Genomic DNA, 14,135 nt, shown 5'->3' with positions numbered 1-14,135 from the left:
AAAAAAAAAAAAAATGAAAGGCCTTAGACTGAAAGTGCCATAGGGTAGGGTGTCAAAGGGGAGAGAAGAAAAACGTCTCTTCTACTGCAATTTGAGGATGTCAACGCAAAAAGAAAACTCTAAATCTTATAGGAAGAATGAGCAACCAGTATTTTTAAAAAAGCACAAGAAAGATTGATATCTGATTTTTCAACAGTTACACTGGATATAAGACAATAGAGCAATGTTTTCAAGATATCCCCCAATATACCATTATCAAGTTAGGGTTTTCCCAAAATGCAAGCCCATAAATAGCGTTTACAACATTAATTAATTAAAAGGGAAATATCACATAACCCTCTTAATAAATGCAGAAAATTATTTGATAAAATTTAACATCAATCCATGATTTTTAAAAAACATCTAAAATATTTGTAATCAAAGACCACATTCTTAGCCTGATAAAGAGATGAAAATCCTGCAGCAAAAACTATCTTAACAGGAAAATGTTAGTGGATTGACAACACGATCCCTTAGGCCTCCTTTGGCATGAATACGCAAGGCTGCTCCAGAAAGCAGGGGAGGTGATTTTGGAGCATGAGCCTCTTTGAGGAAAGCAGATTTGAAGGAGCCTCAGAATGGGGAGCTTTATATATGTAGGAGACAGCATGAGAGGATGGGGCAAAGGGGCTAAGTGGCAAGGAAACAGGGACACAGAGACAGATCTGAGAAGATGCCTGCTTCAAAATATTACCTAAGGTAAGTTCTGTCCCTTCTCGTGAGCTCCCTGTATCAGCCTGTTCTCACATTGCTAATATAAAGACATACCTGAGACTGGGTAATTTGTAAAGGAAAGAGGTTTAATTGACTCACAGTGCAGGAGCGAGGTCTCAGAAAACTTACAATCCTAGGGAAGGCGAAAAAGCAGCAAGGCACCTTCTTCACAAGGCGGCAGGAGGAAGTGCCCAGTAAAGGGGGAAAGACCCCTTATAAAACCATCAGATCTCCCGAGAACTCACCTACTGTCATGAGAACAGCATGGGGGAAACCACCCCCACAATTCAATTACCTCCATCTGGTCTTTCCTTTCACAACATGGAGATTATGGGGATTACAATTCAAGATTAGATTTGGGTGGGACACAAAGCCAAACCATATCACCTGTCTTCCCTCACATTCATTATCTGTGATAACAGGAGGCTCTGGGAAATGGTCAAAGAGACTCTTGCCTGGAGAGTTTTCCCAAGGGGACTCAGGACCCTAGCAGGCTCACACCTAGGGACAGGAGCCTTGAAGGACTGAGCATGTACACCATATCGCAGAAACTTGGACGCTCAAACTTCAATCGCTAGGAACCCTAGAAAGACCTTCAAGTGCCAGCCTTGTTTTTGTCTTTTTTGTTCTCATTATCCTTCCATAGCTTAGGAAATCCAAGTGCAAAATTCAGAACTGTCGGAAAGAAGGTGGATTCCTTATATCTGGAATGGCATTTTGGGCTCTAACCTTGTAAAGTGATGACTGTTTTCCCCATGTAGCAGATGAGGTAGCATATGTTCTGAAGCTGTCAAGCATACAGTGTAAAATCGAAGACAGAAGGGAAAAAATGTTTTTCCAAGAAGAAGACAATCTATGTTAATTGTGGATTCATGAACAAAAAAAATACCATAGAAGTGGGTGCTTAAGTCTTGGAAGTTTAGGGTCTACTAAACTATTTCCTTTGTTTGTTTTCTTTTCCTAATAATGAGGCTAATCTTAGGATGGACTAAAATATAGAAAACCCAGCACTCACCATTTATGTTATTAAATAACATATTTATTTTATAAGAAGAAAAGTTCTGCTATTGAGCCAGTGTGCATTAAGAGTAAGAGTGAGAGAGAAGGCACTTAGGGCCTCTCTGAAGAGACATCTAGATTTTGGCACTACTTATCATCAGAGCGCTCCACGTTTTTAATTTCCACAGTTAAGTTGCATTATATTTCATTTGGGGAGGAAAAGTCTAACTCTGCAAAGGAGAATAGATTGAGTAGGGAATTTAACAAATTACAAGTGGATGACTTGTTTCATGTTTGGGGGAAAAACATTTAAGCCCTGGAACAAAAGAAAATAACCATAGATGTGATTCAGTCACATGTGAGGCGACCTTTAAACTGTGTATTTAAAAGTGAGTAAGTTTTCATCAAATAGACCAGGTTAGGAAGAACATTGCAGAATGTTCACAAGAGAGGGCACACTATTCACAAAGGAAGATAGCACAAGACAGCACAGTGTGTTCAGGGACCAGCATGATTTGCAGTGTGACAGTCACCAGATGCTCCCATGAAGTAGTGAGGGAAGGGGCCAGAGAAGTACAGGAGTGGCCGTGTCATAAGGAGCCTTCCATGCCCAGTGTATCATTCAAGAACTTTTCTGCTATGAGTAAAAAAGATTGGTTTAAGCAAAGAATAATATTAATTAATTAATTAATAATCAAAGGAGAGTCACAGGTCAAATGATGGCATCAGTTCTTAAGACTGGGCTTAAGTTCTCCCCAGTCTTCATCTGGGTTGCTTTCATTCTCAGATTCCACATGGAAATTTCCAGAATCACACCCAGGACCTGAACTAGGGTAAGGCAGGTAAGGCACTGGCCCCATCATACACAAAATTTGAAGGGGGACCCAAAAACTCTGTAATCTGTGGCGGTCCCTTGGTGGTACCAACCATAGGGGAAAAATAAAAAGCCATCACCTGACTCTCACAGAGAGGACAGACAGACAGCAGACTCACTCCTTTCCCTGAAAAGTGAAGAAAAGCATCTGAGATATTTGAGTACTCCGTCAAGAGATGCATGATGATTTAATAACAGGGTGCAATGTAACTTTTTTAAAAACCCAGCAAGATCTACCACAAGAAAAAAGATTACTTTCATTTGCAGCTAAGGCCGGAATCATTATTTTTATAGCATAAGGTTAGTGGATTTTAAAAATCTCTTGTTATTCTGAAACTTTAGCCTGTTTTTAATTAAGACACCCATGTCAGTTGAACAATGTGACATATTTGCATAGAAATAACTATGGAAAACCAAAATCTTAATTTTAAGCCATTTTAATCACTTTTCCAGATACACTGGTAATTACTTCTGGTTGACACCACTGTAGCGCTTTCCGGCAGCATAGAATATATTCATATCAATTGAAATTCTCCCTTGTGCAGAAAGATGAGATGCCCAGGATAAGTCTGGGAGTGGGCAAATCACATTTTTCATCAGTGCCTAATAATTAGCAGAAATTCATTACTCTGTGTTTGTTTGAGCCTGAACAATATCAGCTTGTAATTACTGATAGCTTAGGGCAAAGTAAATATTTGATGTGATGCTGGTAAATCAGTTTTTAGTAATACAAGGAGTTAGCTGATCATGTATTTCTTTAGCCTTTAATAAGATTGTAAGTATCAACAGCAAAGGTGAGACTGAACCGCCACGATCTGCTGTTGTGCCTTCATGCTGCCAACAAATAACAGGAAAGAGACTTCCCATGGAACACCAAGCTAATGAACCCCTTGGGGACCAGGGCTGTCTACTTGGGTTAAAAACAGGAAATTGCTTTTAGCAAATTCAATGCAGGAAAACTGGCTGCAGTGGCCTTATCGTGCAAGCTCTATCACCAGTTACAGGGCTAAGCTTTGGCCTAGTTTTGATTTAAATTTTTAATTTTTTTTTGAGTCTGTTTCTCTGACACTAGAGGCAAATTCAAGCTTTCCTGGATGGTTTACTAGATATTTTTTAAGCCTTAAAATTAAGCAATATCCTTTATGTAATAACACAGCAGGTAAGTTCCACAACCATCTTCTCTGATGGTAAACATAAAAGTGACAATGAAAGCACATAGGACTTTTTAACAGTCAAAACACAAATACTTACACATGTCTCATTTGGTCTCACTATAGCTCTGCCAGGAAGACAGAGCTGGTGGCATTATTCCCATGTAAGAATGATAAAACTGAGTCTCAGAGAGGTTAAGGTATTGACATGGGGTCAGGATTTTAATTAGTAGTGGAGTCAGGCTGAGAACACAAACCGTCTAACTCTTAGTTTAGGACTCTTCATGATACCACATTTACTTCTAGGTCATCATCAAGAGCAAATCAGCAGTAATGGATACAGAACCAGAGATAATAGCCTCTCTCAAGGCTTAGGAACACTGCCATGTGTTGGACAACACTAAGGGGGCACCATGTCAATAGCTGCCTCCAATGGTTAATCTCATATGTCAGTTTGACCGAGTTATGGGATGCCCAGATCTCTGGTTAAACATTATCTGGGGGCATGTCTCTGAGTATTTTAGGAAGAGACAAGCATTTAAATTTACAGACTAACTTAAATTAGATGGTCTTCTCCAGTGTGATTGGGTATCATCCAATTCACTGAGGGCCTGAATTGAACAAAAAGATGGAGGAAGGTTGAATTTGTTCTCTGCCTGACTGCTTCAACTGCGACATCCATCTTCTCCTGCCCTCAGTGTCCCTGGTTCTCAGGCCTGCAAATCCAGACTGGAGTTCACATCATTGAGTCCCCAGCTCTCAAGCCTTCAAACTATACCATCCACTCTCCTGAGTCTCCAGCTTGCAGATGGTAGGATGTGGGACTTCTCAACCTCCATAATCATGTAAGCCAATATCTTATAATAAACCCTTTTCTAGATGCATATATAAAGATGCCAATACATATGCTCCACAGAATACATCATAAATACTGCCTAACTGTATTGAGGGCAAACGAGAGGAAGGCACCAATTTTGGAAGTGACTTGGTGAGCATCGGAATAAGCCCCTTGAACACAAGGATTACATGTCTCTCTTCCTGATGTCCTACTTCCTAGCACAGTATCCATGCAGCACAGTATCCCTCAAGCCCAGTTGAGAGGAATGGGGAAAGCAGAGGCAAAGGGAGGTAGAGCATACTGATCCATTCTCAAGCTGACATCAGATTTTTCCTATAACAAGCCCCAGTCAGGCCAGGCAGAGTGGCTCACACCTGTAATCCCAGCACTTTGGGAGGCTGAGGCAGGAGCAATGCTTGAGCCCAGAAGTCCAAGACCAGCCTGAGCAACATAGTGAGACTTCATCTCCATTTAAAACAACAAATTAATAAAAGAAAAAAAATTTCCATCAAATCTTTCCTCTGCTCAGAAATGATCAAGGGCTCCACATTGCCCACCGTTGGCCTCACATTAAAAGTCTGCATCAGCAACCCCTATCCCCACTAAGATCCAGCAAGAATGGTTAATGTTTAATTCCAAAACATGCTCTGAGGGTTCTCACTTCTACAAAACTGGCTCAAGCTGCCCTCTTGATGCTGTCTCTGCAGCTGATACCCTGCCCTCTGTTCACACTCATTTGAAAGGCTGTCCACCCGTGAAGACTCTTCCAGTTTCTCCACCTGAATAAGATTTCATTCTCCATTGAACTCCCAACCTTTCTTGTGTTTATTCTCTCACTCTGCCCTTAACAGGTTGAAGTAAATGAAACTGCCAAAATTCAGATGCTTCAACCTAAAATTGTTGTTTGTCTTATGTTTGAGAGCTTTTGGAGAACTGGAACTTATTCCTTTTAGTGAGTATCTTCCATAATGCCTGGCCTGTAACAACTGAACAAGAATTTTCAGTCAACAAAGAGGTTATTGATTGTTCCTCAAACTCTTTAATTTTCTTTTACATGATATTTATTCTATCAGACAGGCTAGGTCTCAGCTCCACCACCTCCACTCTCCTCTCCTTCTCTCTCTCTCCCTCCATTGACTCCATTCCAGAAAGTCTACCTCCACAATAGTTCCTGAACTAATGCTGAAGAAGGTTGATTCCCATGTCTAATCTCAACCATAAATAGGAGCTCTGTATTCCATTTGTCCATCTATTCAGCTAACACACATTAAGGATTGTCACTTTGCTAGACACTTAGAGCCCCCAGATAGACACCGCTGAAATATTTCATCTTTTTCTTCCAATTGCAGTCCAGTTTGGAAAAAAAAAAAAAAAAAAAAAAGGGCAAGAAAGCCAGTGATTGCCAAAGAATGTGGCAGGTACAATGAAAGCGCTTCAGTGTCTTGTGGACACACAGAGAATGGGCTGTTCCTGAGTTCTTCTATAGATGGTAGAGGGAGGATGAAGTCAAAGAATTCTTCCCAAAGAAAGTATTATAATTGAATCTTGAGAGATAAGTTTACTGGGTGGGAAAAAATAGGAAAATTTTTTCAGGGAGACAGAGTAATGTTCAAAGGCAGAGACCTGTGTCAAAACATGCATTTTAGTGGATTAATACGTGGTTTATAAGGCATACATTTATAATTCTATGTACAAATATTTATTTGAAAATTAGTTTTTCTTACTTTCAACCCAATACACAGTCTTTAGCTACCATATATAGAGCGCCTCTCCACGTGTATTTATAATTTAGACACACACACACACACACACACACACACACACACACACACACAGAAAGAGAGAGAGAATTCTAATGACTTCTAATTATTTTCAGGATAAAGCCAAAGTTTCTTGGCTTGGCACACAAAATCCACCATGATCTAGTTTTGCTCACCTCTCTAGTCCCCTCCGTTGTCATAGCAAGGTTGTCAATATCTCAAATAGCTTAAATAATACATTGAATTTCAAGATGAGCTATATACAGATAGGAATAAATAAGTTTTCCATGATAGGAAAAAAGCACAATCAGTGTAGTGTCATTTAAAAGTCACATACAGTGTCATTGACATTGCCCGCATTAGCTTTGGAACTCCTCATTTGGATGCCTCTGAAACATCTGTAGGGAGCACAGCACAGTCATTAAGTGTTGACCTCTTAAGTCTCAGAGCATCTACGGTCAATCTTGGCTCTGCCCCTTACAAGGTGAGTAATCTGAGAAAGTTGCTTAAAACTGCTTTGTGTCTCAGTTTACCCATGCAGGGAAAGAAGAAGAAGAATTATACTTACCTCTACAGTTGTTAGGAGGATTAAATGAATTACTATTTACAACGGTGAGAAGAGTGGCACATGAGAGGCATTACATAAGCATATGTTAAGTACAAATAAAGCCAAAGGTAAATCCCAGGAGACAGTTGGCCTGATGAATGTAACATCATGCTTCGTTTGAAGCTAACAAACAGAACTCTAAAACCGAACTCTAGAAAAAAATTCTAACAGCACTTTAATGCTGTAGATGTCATTAGCCATTCTATCAAATATGAACATTTATTCTTTTATTTGTTCAATGTTTATTGTTTAATTGTTGGCAAATCTCTTACTTGTCCGTTTACATGTTTAAAAACCTCAAATGATAAAAACCATGCTCTCTGAACCTACACTCTAAGGTGCCCAATGTAAGTAAACACTTTTTTTCTTTTTATTATTATTATTATACTTTAAGTTCTGGGGTACATGTGCAGAACATGCAGGTTTGTTACATAGGTATACACGTGCCGTGGTGGTTTGCTGCATCCATCACCCCATCATCTACATTAGGTATTTCTTCTAATGCTATCCCTCCTCTAGCCCCTCACTCCCTACTATCCCTCCTCTAGCCTCCCATCCCCCAACAGGCCCTGGTGTGTGATGTTTTGTTCCCTGTGTCCATGTGTTCTCATTGTTCAACACCTACTTATGAGTGAGAACATGCAGTGTTTGGTTTTCTGTTCTTGTGTCAGTTTGCTGAGAATGATCAAGTGAACACTTTTAATGATGAGGACTATGATAAACAAACAGGTACCTTTTCCTTCTCTGTCTGCTTTACTTAGCTTTCTTTTTTTTTTTTTTTTTTTTTTTTTTTTTTTTTTTTTTTTTTTTTTTTTTTTTTTTTTTTTTTTTTTTTTTTTTTGGCCTACTATGCATTTCTTGTCATTTACTTTACTTTGCTTCTCTTTTGAATGGACGGATAGTGGGAAACATAGTTTTCCCAATTTGGTGATCTGCACTATCGCTACATTCCCCCACTAGGTGTAATCTGCTTCTTGGCTATTTTATTGCTAAGTCTTCAGTAGGTCATTGAAGGCATGAAGCAGGCTTCATTTAGTGGTGAGACGGAGTGACCTACATAGGAGGACACGCAGTTATCTCTTAGCAGCATACTATTTCCCATCTTATCAAAAGGGCTTACTCCTTGGATCAGCCCAGAGAGCCTTGATGTCATGCTCCAGTCACTGTGATGAAGTAAATGATATAAAATAAAATGCTGAAATGAAACACAGTGATTCTGTATTTTATAGGAAACAACTGACCAAAACACACAACAGAAAGGACACGTCAGAGAAAAAATCATTCTGGATACAGATAGAATTAAAACCACTCTTTAAAATCCCCAAAACAAAACATGACAAATTCAGTTATTTCAATTCCACTTCTTGAACTACCTACATATACCTTAAATTATTAAGTGCTTTGTAGGGCAAAATCTACACATTGGGCTTTTCAAATAGTAGAAAATCATTTCAAGAAAAATTTTGCAAAGAAAAAAAATGAAATCTCCCACACAATACTTTTTGGAAATAAGAATAAGGCAAGGTCAACATGTTAAACTTCAACCAATATATAACATGCGTTTAATTGAAAGCAAAAAGCAAGTTGCAAATAGGATAAAACACTTGAAACTAAAGGATTCTCTTAGCATGTCCATATTCATAATAAATAGTATTTCTGTCAGAGATGAATGAAACTAGTAAGAAGCTAGATTGGTTCCAGAGTGATAAACATGTCATAGCCCTCACCAAGCCCAGAGCTTACTGCTCCAGTGGAGCAATTGTAGCACAAGTTCCTGAGTAAAGACAGTACAGTATAATGAAAATATTCTCTTAAAGTGGAAATGCTTCTGTGTAATCTATATGGACAATAAGAGGAGAATTTTTATGAGCTTCCAAAGGTTGAAAACAGTCAGAGGACAAGAACTACATAAAAGGTATAATAGGACAGCTAAGCACGGTGGCTCATACCTGTAATCTTAGCTACTCAAGAGGCTAAGGCAAGAGGATTGCTTGAGCACAGGACTTGGAAGCTGCAGCGAGCTGTGATTGCACCACTGCACTCCAGCCTATCTGACAGTGAGATCCTGTCTCTGAAAAAAAAAGGCATATACATATTAGGACAATGAGATTAAATCTTCCCTGCTGTCAATACCTACCTAGCAGATGCTAAATGTCAAGTACAAAGCCTGTGTTGTCAATGGGCAACCTCTCCCACAATGTGAGTTTGGTACTTCAGAAGCATCTCTACCATTATTTGTAAGAAAGTCTCAGAATTGCACCAAATCTGCTATTAATGCATAATGTGTATTTTCAGTGTGCAAAGGAAATATGATAGATAATATTGAATAGCCTACATTCAAATAAATAAATCATTTCTCTGTGATGATATTACAATGTCTCCCTCCCTTTCTCATGAGCTACTGTACACCTTCAGAGGTCAAATCAATTAGAAATTAAGAAATTTGCCTGTATTATTTCAAGAAATGCAATAAATTCTTTTTTAAAAAAGTTCAGCAAGTCTATTTTTTAAAAAAATGTTCTTGCTATCAATTTGTCAAGGATGCCTGAAAATAGTGATTTGTGACAAAAAGGCCTTTCCATAGAAAATATATACATTCCCGCTCTGTTTCATGTCTGACAAGAATAGCCAGCATTAATACACCTAATTATTTATGGTTTGACCTTTACTTTTCACAGAAATTCAAAGAGCGCCTTTCCTCATAAATTCAAGATAATAACCATACTAACTTTTTGAATATAAATCAACTTTTTAAAATTAAAAGTGTGCCTACCAAGGACTTCATGACTAAAGCACCAAAAGCATTGGCAACAAAAGCCAAAATAGACAAGTGGGACCTAATTAAACTCCAAAGCTTCTGTATAGGAAAAGAAACAATCATTACAGTGAACTGGCAAACAACAGAATGGGAAAAAATTTTTGCAATCTACCCATCTGACAAAGGGCTAATATCCAGAGTCTACAAAGAACTAAAACAGATTTACAAGAAAAAAACAAACAAACCCATTCAAAAGTGGGAGAAGGACATGAACAGACACTTTTCAAAAGAAGACATACATAAGGCCAACAAACATGCGAAAAAATGTTCATCATTACTGGTCATTAGAGAAATGCAAATCAAAACCACATGGAGATACCATCTCACGCCAGTTAGAATGGCGATCATTAAAAAATCTGAAGTTAACAGATGCTGGAGAGGCTGTGGAGAAATAGGATCTCTTTTACACTGTTGGTGGGAGTGTAAATTAGTTCAATCATTGTGGAAGACAGTGTGGCGATTCCTCAAGGACCTAGAAATAGAAATTCCATTTGACCCAGCAATCCCATTACTGGGTATGTATCCAGAGGATTATAAATTGCTCTGTTGTAAAGACACATGCACAGGTATATTCATTGTGGCACTGTTTACAATAGCAAAGACCTGGAACCAACCCAAATGCCCATAGATGATAGAATGGACAAGGAAAATATGGCACATATACACCATGGAATACTATGCAGCCATAAAAAAACGATGAGTTCGTATCCTTTGTAGGGACATGGATGAATCTGGAAACCATTATTCTTAGCAAACTGAAACAAGAACAGAAAATCAAATGCTGCATGTTCTCACTCATAGGCAGGTGCTGAACAATGAGAACACATGGACACAGGGAGGGGAGCATCACACACTGGGATCTGTTGTGGGGGACTAGGGGATGGGAGCAGAGGGTAGGGAGGTTGGGGAGGGATAACATGGTGAGAAATGCCAGATATAGGTGACAGGGGGATGGAGACAGCAAACCACATTGCCATGTATGTACCTAAGCAACAATCCTGCATGATCTGCACATGTACTCCAGAACCTAAAGTATAATAAAAAATATTTTTTTAAAAAGTGTGCCTACTACCATTTTGATTTCTTGTAAATAATGATAGGAGAGAAGGAAAAAAGAAATAAAATTTCAACATACCTGATTATCTATTTAATTTCATCTCTTCAACAAGTGTGGATGCAGTTTCTCCTATGAACGGCACACTGTGCTATATATAACATGAGGGGGGAGAATTAAGAAAAATAAAATAAAATGAAAACTTTACTTTGAAGAGGCAAAATTTTTATTAGGAAGTACTAAGAACTTGCCTCCAAAGGCAAAATTATTAATAACATGATGTTAAAAATGCAAAGTAGTACATCTACAAGGGCAAAACCATTTGATACAAAGAGTGTCTAACAGCTAGGAGAATGACAAATAATGGAATGATTTCTACAGAATTGGAGGGCAGGCAGGCTGTTATTCCGGGAAAGGTTTTTGAACAAGTTAAATTTTAAATTGAGTCTAGAGGGAGGTAGCTTATCAAAATCTTGCTTTTCTATGACCTTCTTCTCACCTTTCTAAATTGTCTCTTTAAATTAACTCTCATTTGTTCATTCACTACTTAGTATGTGCCTGTCACTGTGGTAGGATGTACAAATACAGAAAGTAAAATACCTGAATCCTAACCTTGAAGAGTGCAGTAGGGGTGAATCTACTAAAGTTAAAGTAATGAGAGTGGGGGAGTAATGTCAGCAAGATGGTAGAGTAGGAAATCCCAGCCTCTGCTACCCCTAAAGAAAGATCAGTTAGTAACTATCCACAGACAAGAACACACCTTGGTGAAAACAATTTTTAAAAAGTAGAAATAACCCTGCATGATCCACAAAATGGAAAAAACACACACACAGAAAGTACAGGAGAAATGGTCTCACTTTGACTTTGTCATCTCTCTCATCCCAACCCCCAAGTCAGCACAGTGCCCCCCCAAAAAAAAATAGAATTCCCTGGGGACCATGGTTTCTACAAAGAAAACACAGAGGTGGACACCCAGTAGTTCCCTAGCATTCCAAGATACTTCCCAGGAAACCCATTCCCATTGTACCTCAGAGGAATCATAGGAAAAAACAGCATAGCTAGACCACCTGGGTTCAGGTAGAGACAAAGGAAGGAGGCAGAGCTCACAGTGACTAGCATATAGATCTTAGTGATAGCTCTACGTACCTGACAGCAGCAGTGTCCAATCAGAAGTTCTATCTAAGAACACAGCCCACCCACAAAGCTGAGCTGCTGCTCCCAGAAGCAAAAGGAAGTGCTACCTTGCTTGAATCCCTAGACAGCTAGCCTCCAGGACCAGCCTTATATCTTACCTCAGGGTCTCTTGCCCAGGGAGGAAAATGACAGCTGCAACAAATTATGGAAAAGAGCAAGAGCTAGTTGTGCCATTCTCAGGAGTTTTATAGTACCCTGTGCTACTTTAAAGTCTACCCCCAGACTCCACCCAGGGAGGGGAACAACTATCACAGAGAATTTTGGCAAAGAGCAGAGCTAGGGGGCCGGGCGCGGTGGCTCAAGCCTGTAATCCCAGCACTTTGGGAGGCCGAGGCGGTGGATCACGAGGTCAAGAGATCGAGACCATCCTGGTCAACATGGTGAATCCCCGTCTCTACTAAAAATACAAAAAATTAGCTGGGCCTGGTGGCGCGTGCCTGTAATCCCAGCTACTCAGGAGGCTGAGGCAGGAGAATTGCCTGAACCCAGGAGACGGAGGTTGCGGTGAGCCGAGATCGCGCCATTGCACTCCAGCCTGGGTAACAAGAGCGAAACTCCGTCTCAAAAAAAAAAAAAAAAAAAAAAAAGAGCAGAGCTAGGTCTGCCAAACACAGGAGTTTCAACAGTTCTTCAGCTAGCCTCAAAGCCCACCCTAAGACTTCAACTAGGCAAAGAGGCAAACCTCAATAATATATTTCCACAGAGAAGGTAACTGGTCCTGTGTATCCCAATCAGTAATGCCACCTAACTTTGGGGCCCTTCCTGAAACTCTGACAAACAGCTGAACTTAAACAGCAATACAACCTGGCTAGAGGATACCTCCTGTTGCCAGTCTGATATGAGGTAATTGCAGTTCTTATCCAGCGGTTCAACCTGACTGTACAGCCCAGTCAGCTGCCTCACTCAAACTGAAAGCCAAGGAACTCAGCCATTTAGAGATTCCAAAAGCAAGTTATACCTTCCCAGAGTCATTACCAGTTAACCCCTCCAAAATAACAGTCTAGACTAAATAGCAAAAGTTTAATTCTGCTAAAGAATATTTGTAAAATGTATACAAAAAAGAGCTTATACCATTCCTACTGGAACTATTCCCAAAAATTGAGGAAGAAGAACTCCTCCCTAATTCATTTTATGAGGCCAGCATCATCCTGATACCATAAGCTGGAAGAGATACAACAAAAAAAGGAAACTTTAGGCCAACATCCTTGATTAACATTGATGCAAAAATCATGAACAAAATACTTGCAAACTGAATCCAGCAGCATATCAAAAAGCTAATCCACCATGAATCAAGTAGGCTTCATCCCCAGATGCAAGATTGGTTCAATATACCCAAATCAATAAATGTGATTCATCGTATAAACAGAAGTAGAGAAAAAAAACACATGATTATCTCGATAGATGTAGAAAAGGTTTTCAATAAAATTCCACACCCCTTCATGTTAAAAATTCTCAATAAACTAGATATTAAAGGAACATACCTCAAAATAATAAGAGCCATCTATGACAAACCCACAGCCAACATCATACTGAATGGGCAAAAGTTGGAAGAATTCTCCTTAAAAACTGGCACAGACAAGGATGTGCTCTCACCACTCCTATTCAACATAGTATTGGAAGCCCTAGCCTGAGCAACCAGGCAAGAGAAAGAAATAAAGGCATCCAAATAGGAAGAGGGAATGTTGAACTACCTATGTTTGTAGATGACATGATTCTATACCTTAAAAAAATCCTATAGTCTTGGCCAAAAATTTCTTCAGCTGATAAACAGCTTCGCAAAGTTTCAGGGTACAAAATCAATGTATAAAAACCACTAGCAGTCCTGTGCACCAAAAACAGCCATGGCAAGAGCCAAATCAGAAAGGCAATTCCATTCACAGTTGCCACAGAAATAATAAAACACCTAGGAATACAGTTAACCACAGAGGTGAAAGAGCTCTACCATGAGAACTATGAAACATGGCTCAAAGAAATCAGAGAAGACACCAACAAACAGAAAACGTGTTCGTGAATAGAAGAATCAGTATCATTAAAATGGCCATACTGCCCAAAACAATTTACAGATTCAATGCTATTCCTCTCAAACT

This window comes from Cebus imitator, unplaced genomic scaffold, assembly GCF_001604975.1.
Source record: "Cebus imitator isolate Cc_AM_T3 unplaced genomic scaffold, Cebus_imitator-1.0 Scaffold96, whole genome shotgun sequence".
NCBI classification, from domain to species: domain Eukaryota; kingdom Metazoa; phylum Chordata; class Mammalia; order Primates; family Cebidae; genus Cebus; species Cebus imitator.
This window is presented reverse-complemented; position numbering follows the sequence as displayed.